This window comes from Giraffa tippelskirchi, chromosome 6, assembly GCF_054371585.1.
Source record: "Giraffa tippelskirchi isolate mGirTip1 chromosome 6, T2T-mGirTip1v1.2.pri, whole genome shotgun sequence".
Lineage (NCBI taxonomy): Eukaryota > Metazoa > Chordata > Mammalia > Artiodactyla > Giraffidae > Giraffa > Giraffa tippelskirchi.
This window is the reverse complement of record NC_137280.1, coordinates 92,943,457-92,955,566: the sequence shown is the minus strand read 5'-3', so window position 1 is coordinate 92,955,566 and position 12,110 is coordinate 92,943,457. Positions and strand designations below refer to the sequence as shown.

The window sequence follows — 12,110 nt, the reverse complement described above, 5'->3', positions numbered from 1 at the left end:
ACTGAACATCTTCTACATGCCCTGTTCTCGTCTTGGACTCAGCCACGAACAGACATGCGCCTTGCCCTTGTGGGACTTGTGCGCTGGAAAACAGCTGTCAATGAAACAATCTCATGGGGGCATCCCTGGAGGTCCGGTGGCAGTCAGCTCTCCTAACTCACCTCCCCCTTGCCCTCTGTTCAGCTTCTAAAGCATGCGTGCTGCAGACATCCCTGGGCAGGGTGGGGTTGACTGCGTTTCCAAGTTCAGTTCCAAATACTGATCCCTTTGACCAGGGAAGGTCCCCCAGTGTGTGCCTCGTGGACTGCATGCAGGACATGAAGGTGCATAGGATGAAACCCACTCAGGAGGCGCACCTCCCTGTACTCACCACACTTGCTCCCCCTGCCTGGGCCTTGGTCCAAGCGTTCGGGCTGCCTGAATGCCCTTCCCAGCCATGCCTGCCTGGAGAGCCAGAGAGCTCCTCTCCCAACTCATACGTCATCCCTGCTCCCCTTTCCCTGATGCCTCTGGGATGCGCTGGGCCCTTCCCTCTGCTTCCAGCACATGCCATCCATTAATCTGTCTCATGCTTCCACACAGGATGTGGTAGTCAGGGTAGGGGCTGGAATGCTGCTTCTTCCAGGTGGTTTGGGGGGATTAAGTGAGATGATATGTAAATGGGGCTGGCACCAGGCATGGCACATGGCACAGCCTGATTGGCATGCGCTACTGGTTTCAGCTCTGGCCTCCTGACATGGAAAGGGGCTTTAGACGCAGGGCACGGGCCACACCTGACATTCCTTCATACCCTAACCCCTGACTCAATTCCCAGTTCATTGTTGGGGGGGCCTCACCTGGAACAACCAGCACCTGTATTCTGCAAGGGGAAACTGAAATCAGGATCCTCTGTGCCCCCTGTACTGTACATCAACAGCACAGACACAAAGACCCCCCCTGGACCCCCAGGCCAGGGTAAAAGGGCACTGATATCACTCACCAGCCCTCCCTGGGAGCCTTCTCATTTTCTCCTGAGGAGCTCACAGTCTGTCCTGGGAGCCTCCTGACCCCAGTGCATCAGCACAAAGTCTCCGCCTCCCCAGGGAGGCTGTGGAGTTTGCTTCCTATGTGTCTCGCGACCTTCAGGAGTCTCCCCTTCTCTTCTCCCTTCAGCACGTGGACACAACAAACCATGCTCTGCCCCAGGTCAGAGGGCTCCATGGGGCGTGGGCATCGCCAGCCAGGGGACCCCTGACTGCCCTCTGTCCCTCTAGAGGTCCCTATGTGACCAAAAATCCTATAACAGACTGTCTCTCAGCCCTGAGCATAGCCCAGCCATGGAAGGACAGCTGCTATTCACCGAGACATCAGCGAATTACAACCAGGGGACCAAGAAGGCCAGTGACTCTGCTAGAGCCCACAGGTGGGGCAACTGCCCCACAGACCCCATGGACCCCTCTTCCACATGGTGCCCAGGGGGACACTCAAGGCCACATCCTAATCTCGCTGGCTCCCCTGAAGTCCCAGGTCTTGGTTGTGGGATTTCTCTCCCCATTTTCCAGATGGGTAAGTCAAGGCCTCAAGCCAAGACGCGTTTTTCCCCAGAGCCACCCAGAAACCACTGATGAATGTCCACAGAGAAGCTGGGCTTATTTCTCTGGGGTTTTCCAGGCAGGCTCAGGTCAGACGAAGGAGATGGCAGGCAGCGCTGGACTGATCCAGATTCCCCTTGGGGGGAACCTGGGGCTCCTCCTCAACCTTGTGGTCCCGGACATGCTGTCTCCCCAGTTCTCTGATCTGCCCCCCTCTGTGACTTGCCCCCTTCCTGTGTCAGGGCCGGACCACCCGTGGGCGACCACCGAAGCCCAGGGGAATCCACAGGTTGGACATGAGGGGGTGGGCTGTGGGTCAGTCGGCCAGGCCAGCTGGGCAGAAAGAGCCAGAGCACCTAGAAAGACATGGGGACACGGGTCCCCCAGCTCCATTCCAGTCCGGCCAAGGTGGGAAAAAAAAAACAACAAAAACCAAGCCGACTCCTCACTCGTGTTCCACCCGAGCCTCTTCAGCACATTTTTCCCTTCTGAAAATATCCCTTAACAAAGAGCTGCCTGCTTCTGGCAGGCCCAAACCCAGCCCCACCGGGTCCCAAATGCCAGGGTGGGTGGAAGCTGTTTCATTTTCTCATGACACACTGGCCATGGGGGAAGGAGCTCCCGGGCCAGTCAGGGGTGGCACCTGGGTAGCTGCTGCCATCTGAGGCCAGCAGGAGTGATGGGGTCAGGATGCTGGTCCTACCAGTCTGGTCAGACTTCAGGACTGGGGCCAGGGGCAGCTGGTACTTCCACCCTCTGACAGGGGTGGCATCAATCAGGGGGCAGGCACTGGGTCTTTGGGGGAGACTAGTGTAGGGGAGAGAAGAGGGAGCATCCTTCCCTTTGAAGGGGGAAAAATGGGGAGAGATGGATGAATGGGAAGAGGTCTGGGGCAGGTGTCCACAGGGATGCTGGGAGATTCTGGGTCACTACACCACCTGCAAGGCCCCAATGGGGGCACCGGTTCAGGCTGGTGTGGACGGGAAGGCTGGCCACCTGGGGCAGGGCAGGGAGCTGACATCGGAGTCTCTGCCTGAGCTGGGAGCCGGTGGCAGCTTCCAGGAGGACTTGGGCAGGTGACTTTCAAGGAGGAGTACTAAAGTGCTGAGGAGCTGTGTGTGTGTGCGTGCATGTGTGTGTGTATGGGAGGCGCGCGCGCGCGCGTGTGTGTGTGTGTGTGGCAAGTGGGGGGGGGTTCCCAACTGCCTGGGTCTGTGTTGGAGGTCTTAAGTGTTTCTGTGTGTGTTGAGGATCCAAGAGTCAGACTCTGTCTGTGTGTGTGTGTGTTTGTGTGAAGGGCTCCTGAATGTCTGTGTATGAGGGGTCCAGGCTGTCTATCACACCCACCCTGGGCCCCTCACACTCATATCAGTATGAGCTGTTGAGGATTCATAGGTTTTGCTCTGTTGGCTCTCAGGTGTGTGTGTGTATGTGTGCGTGTGTCTGTGCAAGTGAGTGGGGCCCTCAGAGGTGTGGGTGTCCCTGGTTGGGGAGGGGGTTCAGACCATCTGTTGGGCTGTCCTGAGCACGAGGTGAGGGTGGATTTTCAGGAAGCAGGGATCAAGAGGAATCAGGATCAGGGGTGTGTGCGGGGAGGATCCCAGGAGTGGTTTTCGAGGGTGCCCTTGGGCATGGGGCTGCTGGGGGTGGGAGACAGGCCAGCAGACTGAGATGAGGCTTGTGGGCAGGAATCCAGATTTACAGAGGCTGAGGAGGGGTCAGACTGGAGGGGTATGGCTCTAAGGCTGGTATCTTTGGGGGGTGGGGGCAGGTCTGGGCCCAGGGATGGGATATGAAGTGAGGAGAGGGACGGCATGACCAGGGTCTACAGATGAAAGGAGTCTTGGGGGACCCGGAGAGAGGGAGGGCGGGGGTCCTGTGCTTGCGGCAGGGCTGGGGGGGCCGCTTGTAGGGGGCGGGTCTGTGGGGTGATGACTGGGGGAGCCCTGAAGGGCCTGGAAAGGGGTCCTGAGGGTCAGTAAAGATGGTGAGCGGGGGTCACGGGCCTGAGGGGGGCTCCCGGGAAGGGGGCGGTGTGGGGGAGGAGGGCACCTGGAAGGGTCCTGAAAGGGGCCCAGAGGGGTCGGGAAGCGCCAGGAACGAGGATGTGCAGGGGCCAGGGCCAGAGGTTGACGGCCAGTGTCCGTGCTGGGAGTGCCGAGGGCTCCCGGGGCGGGTTCCGGGGCAAGGGGCCCGGAGTCCCGGTCTTGCCCGGCCCCCGTGGGCCGCAACGCGGTGCCGCGGGCCTGAGAAGGCTCCCGGGAGGCCCGGCCCGCGCCGCCTGCCTACCTGTGAAGAGCGCGCCGCCATCGCCATGCCGAGTCTCCCCGTCCCGGGCCGCACCGCCGGATCCCCGCCGCGTCGCTCGCCCCGCAGCCCCGGCCTGACCCGGCCCCCTCAGCCGCCCCCCGGGACCACGGTCGCCGCCGGCTCCGCCGCTGCCATTTCACCCGCTGACAGGAGCCGCTGCCCCGCCCCCGAGGCCCAGTCAGCCAATTCACCGCCCCCAGCCGCTCTGGCTCCGCCCACCGCCAAGGAGTGATGGCGTATTTGGCCAATCCGTGGCCATGCCCGTAAGGCGGGCCCTGGCTACGGCCAGAAGGTTGCCTCCTTTAAGGAGAGAAGCGAATTGAAGTTAGGAAAGCAGTGAATGACGGGTAGTTTTGCCTATCGAAATGTGGCGCCCTGTTGATCAACACTTGGCAGGACCAATAGCGAGGAGAGAGGGGTGTGTCTCTGAGGAAAGACTGCGTCCCTGAGGAACCGCAGACAGAGGCAGGCGAGCTTTTGGCGCTAAGCCCCGCCCAGAGACTGGCTTTTTGCCCAATAACGAGACGTCCTGGGACGTCCATTATTATCTGTCCCTCAAACCTCGGCCATGGCAACTGTTGGGCCGCTATAAAGAAAATTGACATCCAGCGAGCCAATGACACTGAAGGAGGGCGGTGAAGTAACGCTTTCTGGCCAATGAGATTGCGATATTGTTGTGCAGTTGCCCTCCCGGGCGGTGGGACTTAAGGCCTGGAGTGAATGAAATAGGGGAGGGGCTGAGAGGGGCGTGGCCTAGATCAGCCCTGGAACTGGGGCTGAGCAAGTAGAGGCTAAAGGGTTGGGTCTGGGAAGGGGCGTTGCCAGAAGTCCCTGCGGCTGAGGGACAGCGTCTTCACACTGCCCGGCTTCGTGTTGGGGGCGGGGCTTTGGGGGGTTGGGGTGTCACACCGGGGACTCAGCCCCTGCTCTAGTCTAGGCCAGGTTAAATATCTTTTTTTTTTTAATAAATTTATTTATTTTAGTTGGGGGCTAATTACTTTACAATATTGTAGTGGTTTTTGCCATACATTGACATGAATCAGCCATGGGTTTACATGTGTTTCCCATTCTGAACCCCCCTCCCACCTCCCTCCCCATCCCATCCCTCTGGGTCCTCCCATTGCCTCAGCCCTGAGTATCTGTCTCACGCATCGAACATGGAATGGTGTTCTGTTTCACATATGATAATATACGTGTTTCAATGCTATTGTCCCAGAACATCCCACCCTCACCTTCTCCCTCTGGATCCTTAAGACTGTTCTATGCATCTGTGTCTCTTATTCTGTCTCACATATAGGGTTATCATTACCATCTTTCAGATTCCATATATATGCATTAGTATACTGTATTGGTGTTTTTCTTTCTGGCTTACTTCACTCTGTATAATGGGCTCCAGTTTCATCCATCTCAATAGAACCGATTCAAATGTATTTTTTTTAATGGCTGAGTAATATTCCATTGTGTATATGTACCACAGCTTCCTTATCCATTCGTCTGCTGATGGACATCTAGGTTGCTTCCATGTCCTGTAGACCAGGTTAAATATCTTAAGTGTCTAATGTTTCTCCGTCAAACTCTGAGCATGCTGTTATCACTGCTTACATGATTCCCACACCCCCCACACCTCTTAGACACAGGCGGGCGGGGTGGGAGTGAGGCAGGGCCTAGGTCAGGTTTACTTCCGGGGTCCCCAGCATTGCTGAGTAGGGGCCCGGCACATAGGAACTGCTTATAAAATGTTTGATAAATGAATGAATGGCGGGCCCAAGATGATTAACAGGGAAGGGAAGGGTGGAAGGATCATTCAGGCTGGGGAGTTACTGATAGGGGGCAAGACTTAGCAAAAAGGACACGCTTACACCCCAAATGCAGGGAAGGGTCCTGGAGGGGCTGGGGCAGGGAAGAAGGACACTGTCACAGAAGATGGGTGACATCGTTAGCTCAGAATGGGAGCTGAAAATGGAAAGGGATAGAAATGGGAACAGGAAGCCTGGGACCCAAGATGGGCCATGTCAGGACCTACTGAGATCTCAATCTTCTAAATAGTAGGTAGGGGGTTCCTTCTGGTTTGGGGAGCAGTGAACGACATCGGGCCACACTTCCTGCTCTTGTCATTTGTCTCCGCCTCTGTCTACACTCTGTCTAATCTACATTTTGCCTGCCTTCTCTCTCTTTATCTCTGTCTCCACTCTGAATCTGTCTACACCCTCTCTGCCACCGTCTATACTCCCTCATTGTGTGTCTTCTCTCTCCCCCCCTCTCTTACTATCTATTGTACATTGCATCTATTAAAATTCTGGAACTGTTCAGAAAAGCTTTGAAGCATATTTCTAAAAACTCAATGGTAAAAATAATTATAATGAATTCCTTCTCCTCCACATGTCCATATTCCCCCATACTCCTTTTTTTTTTTTTTTTAAAGAACACATCTTTGTTTCCCTGGCAGTCCAGTGGTTAGGATTCCGTGCTTTCACTGCCGAGGGCCCAGGATTTGATTCCAGATTGGGGAACTAAGATCTTGCATGCCACATGGCCAAAAAAGCATATCTTTGCCTTCCCCCTCCTTTCTGGGAGGAGGATCTTATTGCCTGGGCCAGGGATTGAAGCCATGCTCCTTGAAGTGGAAGGGTTGGAGCCTTAAACACTGGACCACCAGGGAAGTCTCTATTTGCGCCCTTCCTTTAAAATTTATGTGCTGGACATTTCATAGTCCTGACATAGTCACAAAGTGGCCTTTTATTTCGAGACTATGAAGCTGAAGTGAACCTCATGGACATTGTCCATTGATTTCTAGTGGACTGAAGAGGTTGGGGGAGGATCCCTGTGGACATAGTTAGATACGGGATGTACGTCTGTGCTCAGTTGCTCAGTTGTGTCCAACTCTTTGCAATCCCATGGACTGTAGCCCACCAGGCTCCTCGGTCCATGGGATTCTTCAGGCAAGAATGCTGGAGTGGGTTGCCATTTCCTCCTCCAGGGGATCTTCCCAAGTCAGGGATGGAAACTGCATCTCCTGCATTGGCAGGTGGATTCTTTACCACTGTGCCACCTGAGAAGCACTAGGTGAGCCCTAGAGATGGGACACATGGTCTCGAGTCAGAAGGGCAAGAGTAATACGCAGGATGTGGTGAGGGCCAAGTAACCACCAAGGGATAATCTCTGAGTTGGCTGCCCGTAGTCTCCCAGTGTGGAGGGGTGAGGACAAATCTTGGGGTTCATCTCCAGAAAAGAACAGTTTAGTGTGACCCACAGCTTTCAAGGAACAAAGTACCTGGACTGTTATGGGAGGTGGGAGACAGGGGTCTGCAGAGACACAAACCTGGGTGGGGTCCAGGGAAGCCCAGAAAGATGTAAGGACTGGATCGTTTCTGGGAATTTGCCTAGGAGATAATTGGCGTCTGGTGTCTGGGGAATAAAATTAAATGCCAGAAAGATGTCCAGGGCTTTTGACCCTCTCTTCCTCACCCTGCCATGCTCACACAAAGGATGGTTTTATTCTGGGGACACTTTGATTCCATTTTTAAAAGCTCAGTGAGAAAAAAAAATCCAACACATTTCTGTTGGAAAAGATTTTGAATCCTAAGCTGCATCTAGCCAACTAGATTCCTGGATAACTGCTTTTATTCAGTGCACTTAAACTGTCCCCAATTTTTTTTCAGTGTTCATTTTTATTTGATTGAAATCATTTTTATCAGTTAACATTTTTTCCATGTGATTTTTGCCGTAAACATTTGATTCATTAATTGGGTTCTTTTTGTCCAATTTTTTTTTTTTTTGCCAACTGTTAATTCTCCCTCTGTGATTTTTTCAGTAGAGGGGAGGTGGTTGGCATTTCTTCAGAGTCAAATTTTGCATTTTTCAACTTATTAAATTACTTTTCTCTCAGTATTTAGTGGATAAGAAGTTTCAGCGCAAATTTTTTTGAGATTAAGATTTTAACTCAAAATTTGTTTGTTGTGAATATTGATCAATGTGGGCTCAGACTTGATACTTTGTCTTATAAAGAGCAGAAAGGGGATAATACATGTAGCTCCTCCTATGAAGAAGTGGAGTCTGTTTTCCCATTACTTGAATATGAGCTGGTTTTGTCACTTGTTCTGAGCAACAGAATACATCAGAGCTGATAGTTCTGAGCCTAGAACTTAAGAGACATGGCAGCTGCTGCTTCTTTTTTTTTTTTTTTTTTGAGAATATTTGATTGTGGTAAGATATATGTAACCTAACATTTGCCATTTTAAATGTACAATCCAGTGGCGTTAGGTGCATTCACAATGCTGTGCAATCATTACTACCTACTTCCAAAACTTTTTCATCATTCCCAAGTAGAAACTCCATACCTATTTAAAAACTCCCCATTACCCACCCCCTACCCTGCCTGGACCCTGGTAACCTCTATTTCACTTTCTGTCACTATGAATTTATCTATTCTAGGCACTTCATCTAAGTGGAATCATACAATATTTGTCCTTTTGTGTTTGGTTTATTTCAGTTAGCAAATATTTTCAGGTTCATTAATGTTGTGTTAGAACTTCTTTCCTTTCTATTAAAAGTTAGATCATATTCTGATGTTTGCATAAACTGTATTTTGCTTATCTACTCATCTGTGAATGGACATTTGGGTAGTTTCCACCTTTTGGCTACTGTGAATAATGCTGCTATGAACACGGGTGTACAAGTGTCTGTTTCAGTCCCTGCTTTCAATTATTTTGATATATACCCAGGAATAGACTCTTGAGAGTCCCTTGGACTGCGAGGCAATCAAACCAGTCAATCCTAAAGAAAATCAATCCTGAATGTTCATTTGAAGGACAGACACTGAAGCTAAAGCTCCAATACTTTAGCCACCTGATGCAAAGAGCTGACTCATTAGAAAAGACCCTGATGCTGGGAAAAATTGAGGGCAGGAGGAGAAGGGGACAACAGAGGACAAGATGGTTGGATGGCATCACCAACTCAATGGACGTGAGTTTGAGCAAACTCTGGGAAATGGTGAAGGACCTGGAAGCCTGGTGTGCTGCAGTCCATGGGGCTGCAAACAGTCAGACACGACTGAGTGACTGAACAACAGGAGTGGAATTGCTGGATCATATGATAATTCTATGTTTAGCTTTTTGAGGAGCCACCAAAGTGTTTTCTACAGTGGCTGCACCATTTTAAATTCCCAGCAGCGAAGCCTGAGGGTTTTGATTTCTCTACCTTCTTACCAATATTTGTTATTTTTTTTAAAAAATTATAGCTATTCTAGTAGGTGTGAATTATTATCTCATTGTGGTTTTGACTTGCACTTACCTAATGACTAGTAATATTGAGTATCTTTTTATGTGCTTATTGGCCATTTGTACATCATCTTGGGGCAAATGTCTATTCAAGTCTTGCCCATTTTTAAACTGAATGGTATGTTTTTGTTGTTATTGAGGTGCAGAGTTTCTTTACATGTTCTGGATATCAAGCCCTTATCAGATATATGATTTCAGTAACAAAATACTTTCTTTCATTCTTTCAAGTATTTTCTTTCATTCGGTAGGCTGTTTTCACCTTCTTGAAGATGTCCTTTAATGCATGAAAGTTTTAAATTTTGATGAAGTCCAGTTTATCTATTTTTTTGGTCACCTGTGCTTTGCATGTCATGTCTAAAAGTCTATTGCCAAATTCAATGTCATACAGGTTTACCCTTATGCTTTCTTTTAAGAGTTTAATAGTTTTAGCTCTTATATTTAGGCTGTTATTCCACTTTGAGTTAATGTTTATGTGCAATGTGATCCAAGTGTCCAATTTCATTCATTTGCTTGTGGAAATCCGGTTGTCTCAGTACCATTTGTTGAAGATATTATTTTCCCCCCTTTGAATGGACTTGGCACCATTGTGAAAAATCAACTGGCCATCGATGTATGGGTTTATTTCTGGACATTCAATTCTTTTCCGTTGGTAATACATCTTTTCTTGGGTCAGAACCACACTGTTTTGAACTGTTTTGTTACCATAGATTTGCATTGTTTAAAATCAGAATGTATGAGTCCTCCAGCTTGACATTTAAGGTAGTTATTTTGTTACTGAAATAAAACCCGCTCTACAATGGTTGTGGGCTTCCCTGATAGCTCAGTTGGTAAAGAATCCACCTGCAATGCAGGAGACCCCGGTTCAATTCCTGGGTCTGGAAGATCCCCTGGAGAAGGGATAGGCTACCCACTCCAGTATTCTTGGGCTTCCCTTGTGGCTCAACTGGTAAAGAACCTGCCTGCAATGCAGGAAACCCTGGTTTGATCCCTGGGTCAGGAAGATCCACTGGAGAAGGGAAAGGCTACCCACTCCGGTATTTTGACCTGGAGAATTCCATGGACTATAAGAGTTGGACACAACTGAGTGACTTTCACTTTCACATGTTTTTGGTCTTCCCTGATAGCTCAGTTGGTAAAGAACTGCCTGCAATGTAGGAGACCCCAGTTTGATTCCTGCGTCGGGAAGATCCACTGGAGAAAGGATAGGCTACCCACTCCGGTATTCTTGGGTTTAGCTTTATGGCTCAGCTGCTAAAGAATCTGCCTGCAATGCAGGAGACCTGGGTTCAATCCCTGGGTTGGGAAGATCCCCCGGAGAAGGGAAAGGCTACCCACTCCAGTATTCTGGCCTGGAGAATTCCACGGACTGTATAATTCATGGGGTTGCAGAGTCAGACACGACTGAGCGACTTTCACTTTCACAATGGTTGTGTTAGTTTCTGCTGCACAATGTTGTAAATCAGTCCTATGTATACATACATCCCCCCCTTCTTGAATCTCCCTCCAATTCCCCATCCCACCCCCTAGGTCATCAAGAAAGATCCTAGGCAAAGGATCCACTAAGTTACGGCTAGATTCCTGACCCACAAAAATCTGGAATAATAAATGTGTGTTAATCCACTCAGTTTGTAGCAATTAGTTATACAATAATAGATAACTTTTATATAGAGGAGCCAGATTTGAAGCAAACAAATCAAAGAACAATTTGGAAATAGATCATAGAATAACACAAGATATCCGAAGGGATCCAAGAAGGATAGGTTTGAAAACTGAGCAGACTAAACATCATAGGAGACGCTAGAAAGGAAGATGATTAAAGACCAAGTACCTAAAACAGCATCAGGATAAGGTGGTTTTATAGCCTCACCCTGGTCTCCCTGTACCTTAGCTTGTGTCCATTTGGTGTTTAAAACCAGTTTGGGCTTTCTTTCCTTTTTTTGCGACACCACACAGAATGTGGGATCTTAGTTTCCTGACCAAGGATCAAACCCATGACCCCCTGCACTGGAAAAGTGAGTGTGTGTGTTTGCGCAGGTGTGCGTGTTCTCAGTCTTTGTGATGCCATGGACTGTAGCCCACCAGGCTCCTCTGTCCATGGGATTCTCCAGGCAAGAATACTGGAGCAGAGAGCCATTTCCTATTACTTCAGGGGACCTTCCTGACCTAGGGATTGTACTCGTGTCTCTTGCATCTCCTGCCTTGGCAGACAGATTCTTTATCACTAGCGCCAGGAGGGAGGTCCCTGGGCTGGAAGCATGAAGTCTTAACAACTGGATCACCAGGGAAGTCCCTGGGCTTTCACTTTTGACCTATTGGATCTTGGGTAATTTCTTATTCAGCTCTGGCCCTGGTGTTTCCCTCTGACTTTGCTGCCCTCTGCAACCTCAGGCTGGCCGCGATCCTGGAGAAACTGGACAATCAGTCCATCCCTGGCGTTCTTCCTTTCTCGTCCTCCCAACAGAAGAAGAGGATTTGGATAGCAAAGATTCATCAATGACAGGCAAGTTGCAAGGTCAGGCAAAAGAAGAGGAAGGGAGATGGAGCAGGAGCAGCCCAGGAGAAAGAAGGAGACACAGCAGGTGAGGCCATCAGGGGAGTCCCAGGAAAGTGGAGTTCAGGCAGGAAGGAGGAAGTGGCCACCTTTATCACGGGTGGGACCAAGACAAAAATGGGTCTGCTGCTTTTCTCAAAGGAAAGGTAGATACTGTCATTGGTGACTTGGAGAGGGGTTGAAGGCATGAATGAGAACAGCCCTCTTCTAAGAAGTGTGATGACCCAGAGGTTTTCCCCTCAAAGATGGAAGAGGCGTGGTCCTGTTCGCGGAAGTCTTCCTGTTCCAAGTCGTGGGGCACAGGTTACCCACATCACCAGGAGTGGAGCCGTCGAGGCTGGAGGAACAGTTGGCTCGGGACACTTTACTGCAGGGCAGAATGTGTGGTGGGGCATGCCTTCC

General features: G+C 50.2%; 1 protein-coding gene across 4 annotated transcripts in view; it reads right to left on the bottom strand.

Moving 5' to 3' along the window:
• The window catches only part of EVI5L (ecotropic viral integration site 5 like), a 32,645-nt gene extending 28,601 nt beyond the window's left edge, over positions 1-4,044 (bottom strand). For all 4 annotated transcript variants that reach the window (XM_081499211.1, XM_081499213.1, XM_081499212.1 and 1 more), the window contains exon 1: positions 3,861-4,044. The gene's annotated coding sequence lies outside the window, so the exon portion shown is untranslated. The remainder of the gene's footprint in view (positions 1-3,860) is intronic.
• Between the last annotated feature and the right edge of the window lie 8,066 nt (positions 4,045-12,110).